Source organism: Zalophus californianus, chromosome 12 (assembly GCF_009762305.2).
Source record: "Zalophus californianus isolate mZalCal1 chromosome 12, mZalCal1.pri.v2, whole genome shotgun sequence".
Lineage (NCBI taxonomy): Eukaryota > Metazoa > Chordata > Mammalia > Carnivora > Otariidae > Zalophus > Zalophus californianus.
This window is the reverse complement of record NC_045606.1, coordinates 76,155,513-76,165,343: the sequence shown is the minus strand read 5'-3', so window position 1 is coordinate 76,165,343 and position 9,831 is coordinate 76,155,513. Positions and strand designations below refer to the sequence as shown.

At 38.9% G+C, this 9,831-nt stretch overlaps 1 pseudogene; it reads left to right on the top strand.

Moving 5' to 3' along the window:
- Window positions 1-8,191: 8,191 nt before the first annotated feature.
- Window positions 8,192-9,109, top strand: LOC113911054 (annotated as a pseudogene).
- Window positions 9,110-9,831: the final 722 nt, after the last annotated feature.

The following is a 9,831-nucleotide window of genomic DNA, read 5'->3' as shown; positions in this document are numbered from 1 at the left end:
TTATGAAATGACAATCCCATATTTAATTTTATCTGAGTATCTCGATGCCAGATACCTTTAAGTTTTTCCAAAGCAGGGATGAGTTCTTTATCAAATATGATATTCCTATTCTTATCTTAGTGATTTCGTTTACATGAAATGTTTGGGTGAAGAAGATAAAAAGGCCACCATTTCAAAAGAGTACAGTAGGGAACTGTGGTGATAAATAGCTCTTCAGAGACATGATGACAGATGCCATTAAAAGCCACAAGCTGTTAAATCTAGAGTCTCATGTATGCTTTGTTCTTGATTTCTAAATATATCCCAGGTTGTTTTCAGAACTTAAAACACAGTCATGGGAGGTTGGTGATTAGAGGAACTATTTGAAGTTTCACAATCAGAACAGCTGGTCCAGAGATGACAGAAGATGATGCTGAGTTTTACGAAGCAAATGCAAAATAGTAAGTGGAGGATGTTTTGGCAAGTAATGAGAGAAACCATCAGAGACTTATTGCAGGTGTCAGATCACATTTAGCTTATGCATGTTTCCCAGACCCAGTGTTTCAAATCGCCCTCTTAACTCTAAGTGAAAAAGCTGTATGATTACTTGAGAAATATAGAAAGGAACAGAGTTTTGATTTCAAAACAAGCATAAAGGTGATATATGGCATGAGTGTTAAAAGAGCAGATCACAAGTTCTAAGGGCATAAGACTGTTAATCATCTCTCACCTAAACTACTATAATCACTCCCTAACTGGTCTCCCTGAATAAATCTTCCTCCCTTAGAGTTTATTCTTTGTAGACAATACAGAGTGGCCAATTTTTGATTCAGGCCATCTCATTATTCTACCCCAAATCTCCCAAGGCCTTTCATCACATTTAGAATAAAATTCAAACCCTTTTCCTTTACCTGAACAGCCCTATGAGATTTGGCTTCTGACTAATCTTCTATCAGCCTGTTGCCGTCTGATACTTAGAACACAGCAGACTCCTTGCTGTTTATGTACATGCCAATTACCAATTGATTTCAAGACCTTTGCTCTTGATGCTTCCTTCCTCTGAAATAGGCTTCCACCAGATATTTGTATGCTTGGCTTTCAAACTTCATTTAAGTTTATGTTCAAATGTCACCTTCTCACTACCCTATCTGAAACAATTTCTATTGACTCTGTCTCCTTATCCTACTTTATTTCTCTTTATAGTATATAACATTACTTGTGTTTTGTTATGCATCTATTTATTTACACACTGTCTTGTGAATTTGAATGTAAACTCCACTAGGTCAGATTCTTGTCTGTCTTGCTTATCTTATATCCTCAGTGCCCCAAACAATGCCTTGCACACAATAGCATTCAATAAATATCCCATGGAGTAAAAATGAATAAAGATATTTTTATATTATATAATGTTGCCAAAGTATTCATATGGTTTTAAAGAAATTAGAGTAATTAAAGCTTAGCTTATCCAAATATACTAGGCTCCTTAAGGGGTGGGAGTGGGGAGGTGTCCAATTTTAGTCCTCATGGTATCATGATACACTATACTTATGGTCCAGGATTTATCTCTTGACTTGGATGTAGCTCTGCTAAATTAATACTAATGACTGTTACTGTCTTCTTTTGGACTATTACTTGATTTTCTTGGTATACCATTTTAAACCATTCATTTCTCAGTGTTTTTTGTGGAAAACGATAGATTTCCATTTGGGTCTCAAACATCATCTGATTCAACAAGCAAAATATACACCACACCAGTCTTCCTTTTTCCCCCAGCTTTCCCCTAATTTTTGTCCAAAACACACACCACACCAGCCCTGTGCCCTGATTTAGATGAAATCTTCAACTCCAACTGGTAAAACAGAATAACCCCCAACTGGATCACATCTCTGATTAGATCAGAAACAGGGCTATGCCCTTCTAAGATACACTCTAAAAAGCAGGAAATCATATTATTGTCATAATGTTTAATTTATTTAAAGTGACAACATCTATTACTACTCGGCAGTTAAAATATTTCTTACTCTCTTAAGCCAATTTGTACGCTATCTCAAATTCATTGCATATTCTAAGCAACATAATACTCAAATCGAAGCTGATGAAGTCTATATGACACTTCTTGAAAAAGGAAGTCTGCTGCTACCATTCTGACAGATAGAGGTGGTTTCTACAGCTGAAGGAGGAAGGTTAGCCTGAGGCATGTGAAAGAGGCAATTACCTCTCCCTAGGCATTTATAAGATCTTGACTAGAGGTCATATTTTTGTTTTCACATTGCGTTTGTTGAAGGTAAGTAGAAAGGCATGCTTAAACGGTCTCACTTAGTGTGTTTCTATTTGATTAAGAGGCTAAGATATTTCTAAAGATCTGGCTTGCCAAAAGGGCTGAATACAACTGAAAACCTTGAAGTTTTACCTCTGGTTCAATATCATCAATGTCCTCACTGCCCTCTCTTCTTGCTGAGGCACTGGAATGCTCTCTCAAAGATGAAAAATTATTATGTAGGTCTGTCAGTTCTGAGGCTTAGCATTAATGCCAAATACCATTTTCTATGTTCGTATCTTCCTGGTGTGTGAGCTGGGTTTATTTTGACCGTCCTTCCAGGTACATGTTTACTTTTCTCCAACCCTGCTTTATGCCCTGGGAGACTGGCCCTTATGGATTTCACTAGAGGGATCCTTTGTGCTACAATTAAGGGTAGAGAATAAAGAGAACCAGCAGAAGCACCAGAAGAGGTTAGGAGAATAAGGTTAGTCCTGGCTGTCTTCTGGGCTGTCTTCTTCGGCTGCGTGTGTCATTACATCTCTCTCTCTCTCTCCCTCGGTTATTTTGCAAATCCCTCTGCTCACCACTTGGGCTTCTGTATGTTATTGGTGGGCTACTGCTAGGACTAGTACAGTCCATTACGTCCCGTGTTTTCCTTATTTGGCTTCCTGCCCACACCTTGGTAAAATAGTGTATTTCTACAACTATTCAATTTGAGGGTCATGTTTGAAATCTGACTGATATCATCATTCAAGGTTAGTCATGGGGAAAAATAAAGACAAGTCCTCTCCCGACCACAAAGCTTTAAAGAACCATTTCTGATCACAACTTTCCCCTAGGAGTCCACACTTGACTCTGAAGCAGGAAAGTTTTCACATATGTGTAACAAATAAAAACTAGGTTTAAGGAAGTACAGATGCGTAATAAAGAGATTAAAATACTATTTGGTGAGATAATTACTTTGATAAATCCTAGCCAGCTTAATTTTTAATCATCTTTTAAGATTCTATTGCCTTGCTAATTTCAAGCAAATTTGGGAAAGTGATCTTAAAAGTGGTAACTTTAGGGTATACCTGCCTCTTCCCTCTCTTCTTTAGGACACCGAGTTTAAGATAATTTGTTATGTAAATTGTGTAAAAAAGATCAGAATACTCAGGATGCATGGATTAGTACAGAAATGAAAAAGTTTGCTTTCTTAAAATATTTTTAAAAAATTTTATTTTTTAAGTAACCTCTACACCAAAAGTGGGGCTCAAACTCACAACCCTGAGATTAAGAGCCATATACTGCACCAACTGAGCCAGGCAGGAGCCCCTAAAAATATTTTTATTCACTGATTCAAATAATCTACATTCTACTCAGCTATGACAAACTCATACATGTATTTTTCAAAACTTTTTATTTAGGAAAAATATTGTTATTTTCAATTTTTTGTTTGATTTGCAACTTTTAATTTTTTTAGAGGTGGGGAGGGGGAGAGGTAGAGAATCTTTTTCTTTAAATGTTTTTATTGTTATGTTAATCACCATACATCACATCATTAGTTTTTGATGTAGTGTTCCATGATTCATTGTTTGTGCATAACACCCAGTGCTCTACGCAGAATGTGCCCTCTTTAATACCCATCACCAGGCTAACCCAACAACCATCCCCCTCCCCTCTAGAACCCTCAATTTCTTTTTCAGAGTCCATCATCTCTCATAGTTCATCTCCAACTCCGACTTACTCCCCGTTATTCTTCCTCTCCTGCTATCTTCTTCTTCTTTTTTTTCTTAACATATATTGCATTATTTGTTTCAGAAGTACAGATCTGTGATTCAACAGTTTTGCACAATTCACAGCGCTCATCATAGCACATACCCTCCCCAGTGTCTATCACCCAGCCACCCCATCCCTCCCACCCCCCACCACTCCAGCAACCCTCAGTTTGTTTCCTGAGATTAAGAATTCCTTATATCAGTGAGGTCATATGATACATGTCTTTCTCTGACTGACTTATTTCACTCAGCATAACACCCTCCAGTTCCATCCACGTCATTGCAAATGGCAAGATCTCATTCCTTTTGATGGCTGCATAATATTCCATTGTGTATATATACCACTTCTTCTTTATCCATTCATCTGTCGATGGACATCTTGGCTCTGTCCACAGTTTGGCTATTGTGGACATTGCTGCTATAAACATTGGGGTGCACGTACCCCTTCAGATCCCTACATTTGTATCTTTGGGGTAAATACCCAGTAGTACAATTGCTGGATCATATGGTAGCTCTATTTTCAACTGTTTGAGGAACCTCCATACTGTTTTCCAGAGTGGTTACACCAGCTTGCATTCCCACCAACAGTGTAGGAGGGTTCCCCTTTCTCCGCATCCCCGCCAACATCTGTCATTTCCTGACTTGTTAACTTTAGCCATTCTGACTGGTGTGAGGTCGTATCTCATTGAGGTTTTGATTTGGATTTCCCTGATGACGAGCGATGTTGAGCACTTTTGCATGTGTCTGTTGGCCACTTGGATGTCTTCTTTGGAAAAATGTCTGTTCATGTCTTCTGCCCATTTCTTGATTGGATTATTTGTTCTTTGCGTGTTGAGTTTGATAAGTTCTTTATAGATTTTGGATACTAGCCCTTTATCTGATATGTCATTTGCAAATATTTTCTCCCATTCTGTCGGTTGTCTTTTGGTTTTGTGGACTGTTTCTTTTGCTGTGCAAAAGCTTTTTATCTTGATGAAATCCCAATAGTTCATTTTTGCCCTGGCTTCCCTTGCCTTATTACAGTCTTTGTTTTAAAATCTAATTTGTCTGATATAAGGATTGCCACCCTAGCTTTCCATTGGTGTCCATTAGCATGGTAAATGGTTTTCCACCCCCCTCACTTTCAATCTGGAGGTGTCTTTGGGTCTAAAATGAGTCTCTTGCAGACAGCATATTGATGGGTCTTGTTTTTTAATCCAATCTGATAGCCTGTGTCTTTTGATTGGGGCATTTAGCACATTTACATTCAGGGTAACTATTGAAAGATATGAATTTACTGCCATTGTATTGCCTGTAAGGTGACTGTTACTGTATATTGTCTGTGTTCCTTTCTGATCTATGCTGCTTTTAGGGTCTCTCTTTGCTTAAAGGACCCCTTTCAATATTTCTTGGAGGGCTGGTTTCATGTTTGCAAATTCCTTTAGTTTTTGTTTGTCCTGGGAGCTTTTTATCTCTCCTTCAATTTTCAATGACAGCCTAGCTGGATATAGTATTCCTGGCTGAATATTTTTCTCGTTTAGTGCTCTGAAGATCTCATGCCAGTCGTTTCTGGCCTGCCAGGTCTCTGTGGATAGGTCTGTTGCCAATCTAATGCTTCTACCATAGTAGGTTACATATGAAGATAGAGAATCTTAAGGAGATTCCACACCTGACTCGGGGCTCCATCTCACAACCCTGAGATCATGGCCTGAGCCAAAATCAAGAGTCAGACCCATAACTGACTGAGCCACCAGGCACCCGGGTAAATTTTGACTTTAAGCTTTTAATCTTAATTTCTAGATTTATTTCATCTTAGTCAGAGAATAGGAATGGCTGATGTCTTATTTTTGGGAATTCTGTGAGGTTACATTTGTTAGTTAAAATAGGATCAATTGTGGAGCACCTGCGTGGCTCAGTCAGCTAAGTGTCTGCCTTTGGCTCAGGTCACGATCCCAGGGTGCTGGGATGGAGGCCTGTATCGGGCTCCCTGCTGAGTGGGGAGTCTGCCTCTCCCCCACTCCTCTCTCTCTCTCTCTCTCTCTCAATAAATAAATAAAATCTTTAAAAAAATAAATAAAATAGGATCAATTATGGCTTATTTTATATGGAGGCAGAATATGCATGCTTATAGTTTATAAAACATGAAATATTTAAAAGTGGCTTACCAAAGAACACCTTTCTTCCTCTCTGAGTTTTGAAGTAATTGAGAACTAAGAGAGACAGTAGAGGGAGAGGAAGTACTAACTTTATTAATAGTAGAGGCTAGATTGGAAGACATAAGCTATTATAAACCCAATAATTTATGAGGTAACTCTTTCCTTGTAATATAGATTACAGGACAGCACGGTGGAGTTTTAGTTTGCTTGACAGATAAATGCACCTATGTCCCCGTCTCTCATAGGCCTAAGTGAATACTGAAAGTCTAAATTGGAATTGGGAATAAAAAACATAACACATTTTCTTTAGCTTTTCAATGTGGTAAGAATTCTTTGAAATTCAAACCTATATTTAAAAACTCAGATAAAATCTTAAATTTGGCAGATCATCCTTTTTTTCCTAAAGTATATCTAGCTGTCTATCATCAACTTATTTATCTATCCTTTTTATTCACCTTTTAAAAAGATTTTTTTTAATTTATTTGACAGAGAGAGAGCGAGAGAGCATGAGTAGGGGGAGTGGAGGGCAGAGGGAGAAGCAGGCTCCCTACTGATCAGAGAGCCTGATGCGGGGCTTGATCCCAGTACTTTGAGATCATGACCTGAGCCAAAAGCAGACACTTAACTGACTGAGCCACCCAGGCACCCCTCACTTTTTAAAATAACATAAAATCAAATAAAACCTTATCATTAAAAACTAAAAAACAAAAAAACAAAAAACAGATACATTAATCTCTCTCCATGTCAAATACACAAAATCATTCTCCTAAGAGGTAACCATGATGAATTTAATGTCTAAACTTCCAGACCTTTCTGCATGTATTCACATATTCACATTTACATGCCTACATGTTTCTTTCATATAAATTTTTTTGCTACCCTCTTCTTAAATGTAACATTTCTCTTTAAAGATTTTATTTATTTATTTGACAGAGAGAGACACAGCGAGAGAGGGAACACAAGCAGAGGGAGTAGGAGAGGGAGAAGCAAGTTTCCCTCGGAGCAGGGAGCCCGATGCGGGGCTCGATCGCAGGACCCTGGGATCATGACCTGAGCCGAAGGCAGACGCTTAACGACTGAGCCACACAGGCACCCCTAAACGTAACATTTTGATTGAGAGATTTAGTGGTTTATTGGAGAGACAAGTCACAATTTCTTTTATGGTGCTTTTCTACAATGTAGGGCCTTTAGGCAGAGATGAAATGATCTGAATGGATCTGGCAGGGACTCTTTTCTACCCTGTTCAAAAGAGAGTAGTTATGGAATTAGAAATTATAGCTATGGGTTGCATTTTCTCCTAGAAACATGGACTTTCTGATCTACTTGATGAGATCAGCATTAACAGCCGATGCCATTGGTATTTGCTGTCCTCAGTCCTGCTGTTAATGGCCATGATAACCATTTTAATATAATTATTTCATTTTCTTTAAATGTACTCTTCGTTTCATCCTTTTCTTTAGCACTTAAGTATAATTGCCCTCTTTTTCTAGTTACATCCCTATTTTTTCCTTATAGTGATATCACTCTTTCCCAGTGTAGTCCTTTGAGATTTCGACAAATAAAACCATGAACAGAGAATCAAAAAGTTTTAAATCTCTATGCTTGCTTTTCCATTATGTATTGTTTTCCATTTTGTTCAACTTTATTTGGCCTACACAGAACAAGATTGAGGGGAAATATCCAGCCCTTCCTTCCATCATCATAATTGAGAGATATACTATTGTATGTGCTGGGGAGCCATAGTATATATGAAGTTCTTGATATAAGGAAGTAAACAACAGCATTTTTAAATGACCTTAAGATATTGTGAGGGAAAAATATGTATGCATGACAAAAATTTAAAAAGCAATTAAACTGAGGGGCACCTGGTTGGCTCAACTGGTGAAGCATGTAACTCCTCATATCGGGGTTGTGGGTTCGCGCTCCACATTGGGTGTAGAGATTACTTAAAAAACAAACAAACAAACAAAAACCTAGGTCCAGTGGTTTGAATGAGAAGACAAGAGAACTGAACCGAAGCTGGGCACAGTCAGGGCATGCAGTTCCACTGAAAATGGAAGATGGTGGTGAACGTATACTCAATTGTCAGTCACCAGCAATAAGCTAAGTCAACAGAACATGCTGGCCTGGATCAAGGAGTCTCTGCCACTGAATCTGATAAAGATGGAATAGTCGTGTTCACGGGCTGCCTGTTGTCAGTTTATGGACATGTGGTTCCCTGGCTCCGTTACCTTGAAGAAAGTGAACTTCCAGGCTGAGCTAGAACACAAAAACATCCAGAACTTCAAAATACTACAGCAGATGTTAAAAGAATGGGTGTTGACAAAATAACTTCTGTGGACAAATTAGTAAAAAGGAAAGTTTCAGGACAACTTTGATTTTGTTCTGTTATTCAAGAAGTTTTTTGATGCAAACTATGACGGAAAAGACTATGAGCCTGTAGCTGCCAGACACAGTCCAGAAACTGCAGTGGCTCTCTCCCTTGTTGCTCCAGCTCTGAACAAACCCAAGAAACCTCTCAGCTCTAGCAGTGAGCTCCCCAGAAGCCCACTGCAACACAGAGAACCACTGCAACCCCAGAGGCCGGCCCGGGTGTGATGTGAAAGACCCCTGGTGTGGGCAACAGGGATGACGGAGCAGTTGAATTGATGTAGCAGGTCAATGTAATGAAACTCACTGTCTAAGACTTGGAGAAAAAGAGAGATTTCTACTTTGGAAAGTTAAGGAACATGGAATTGATTTGCCAAGAGAACGAGAGGGAAAACGACCCTGTATTGCAGAGATTTGTGGACATTCTCTATGCCACAGACAAAGGGTTTGTGCTACCTGCTGAAGGGGGCCCACAGGAGGAACAAGAAGAGTATTCACAGCCTGGACCAGCACAGCAACATCTTAATTCCTCACTGCAAATCATGCGCTTCAACTGTAAAATACTCCCTTTTATTATTCTTAGAGGACTCACTGGTTTCTTTACATAATCAAAAAGTACCTCTTCTTAAAGTGCACTTTGCAAAAGTTTTACTCCTTTTCTGACGAGTTTGGGTTAGGACTTTGTAGCAGAGCACTATTAACATCTAGTTGGGTCACCTAGGGAACAAAGAGGCTGATCATGGGGCTCACCGTGTGGACGCCGGTACCACTCATTGCTGGAGAAGGTGTTTTTATGTAACACACTGAGGTAGAGTCCTCAGTAGAGAAATATAAAGACTGACTTGAATTTTAAGCTAATGTGAAACCTTGGCAGAGAACGTTTTAATAAATAAATGCCTTAAGAGTATTTAAAATATGCTTCCATAGTTCAAAATATAAAATGTAACACGACAGGAGATTTTACGTGTCTTGACATTGTGTCTGGGAAGGAAGGGTCAGACCTCTGGACCTTTGGAATCTGCTGTTCACAGGCCTTGCAGTGCTGCTTGAATCTGCAAAGGCCTAGACCTTGGCCTGAAAGCAAAGTTTAAAAAGTTGCACTGTCAAGCCTCTTGGCTTTATAGACGAGTGATATCCCTGCTCTAAGAAGCAAGAAGCATCGTTGTCTGGATGAAACAAAGGTGTGTTTCAGCCGTGAGATGTTTGAATTGAAGAGCTTGAATTTCACTGAATATTTCTCTGCCAACTTTTCCAGTTATCCCTAAAATCCCTATGTATTATGTTTTTTGGGAAATGAGGTATGTCCAGTTTTTAAATCTAACAATTACTT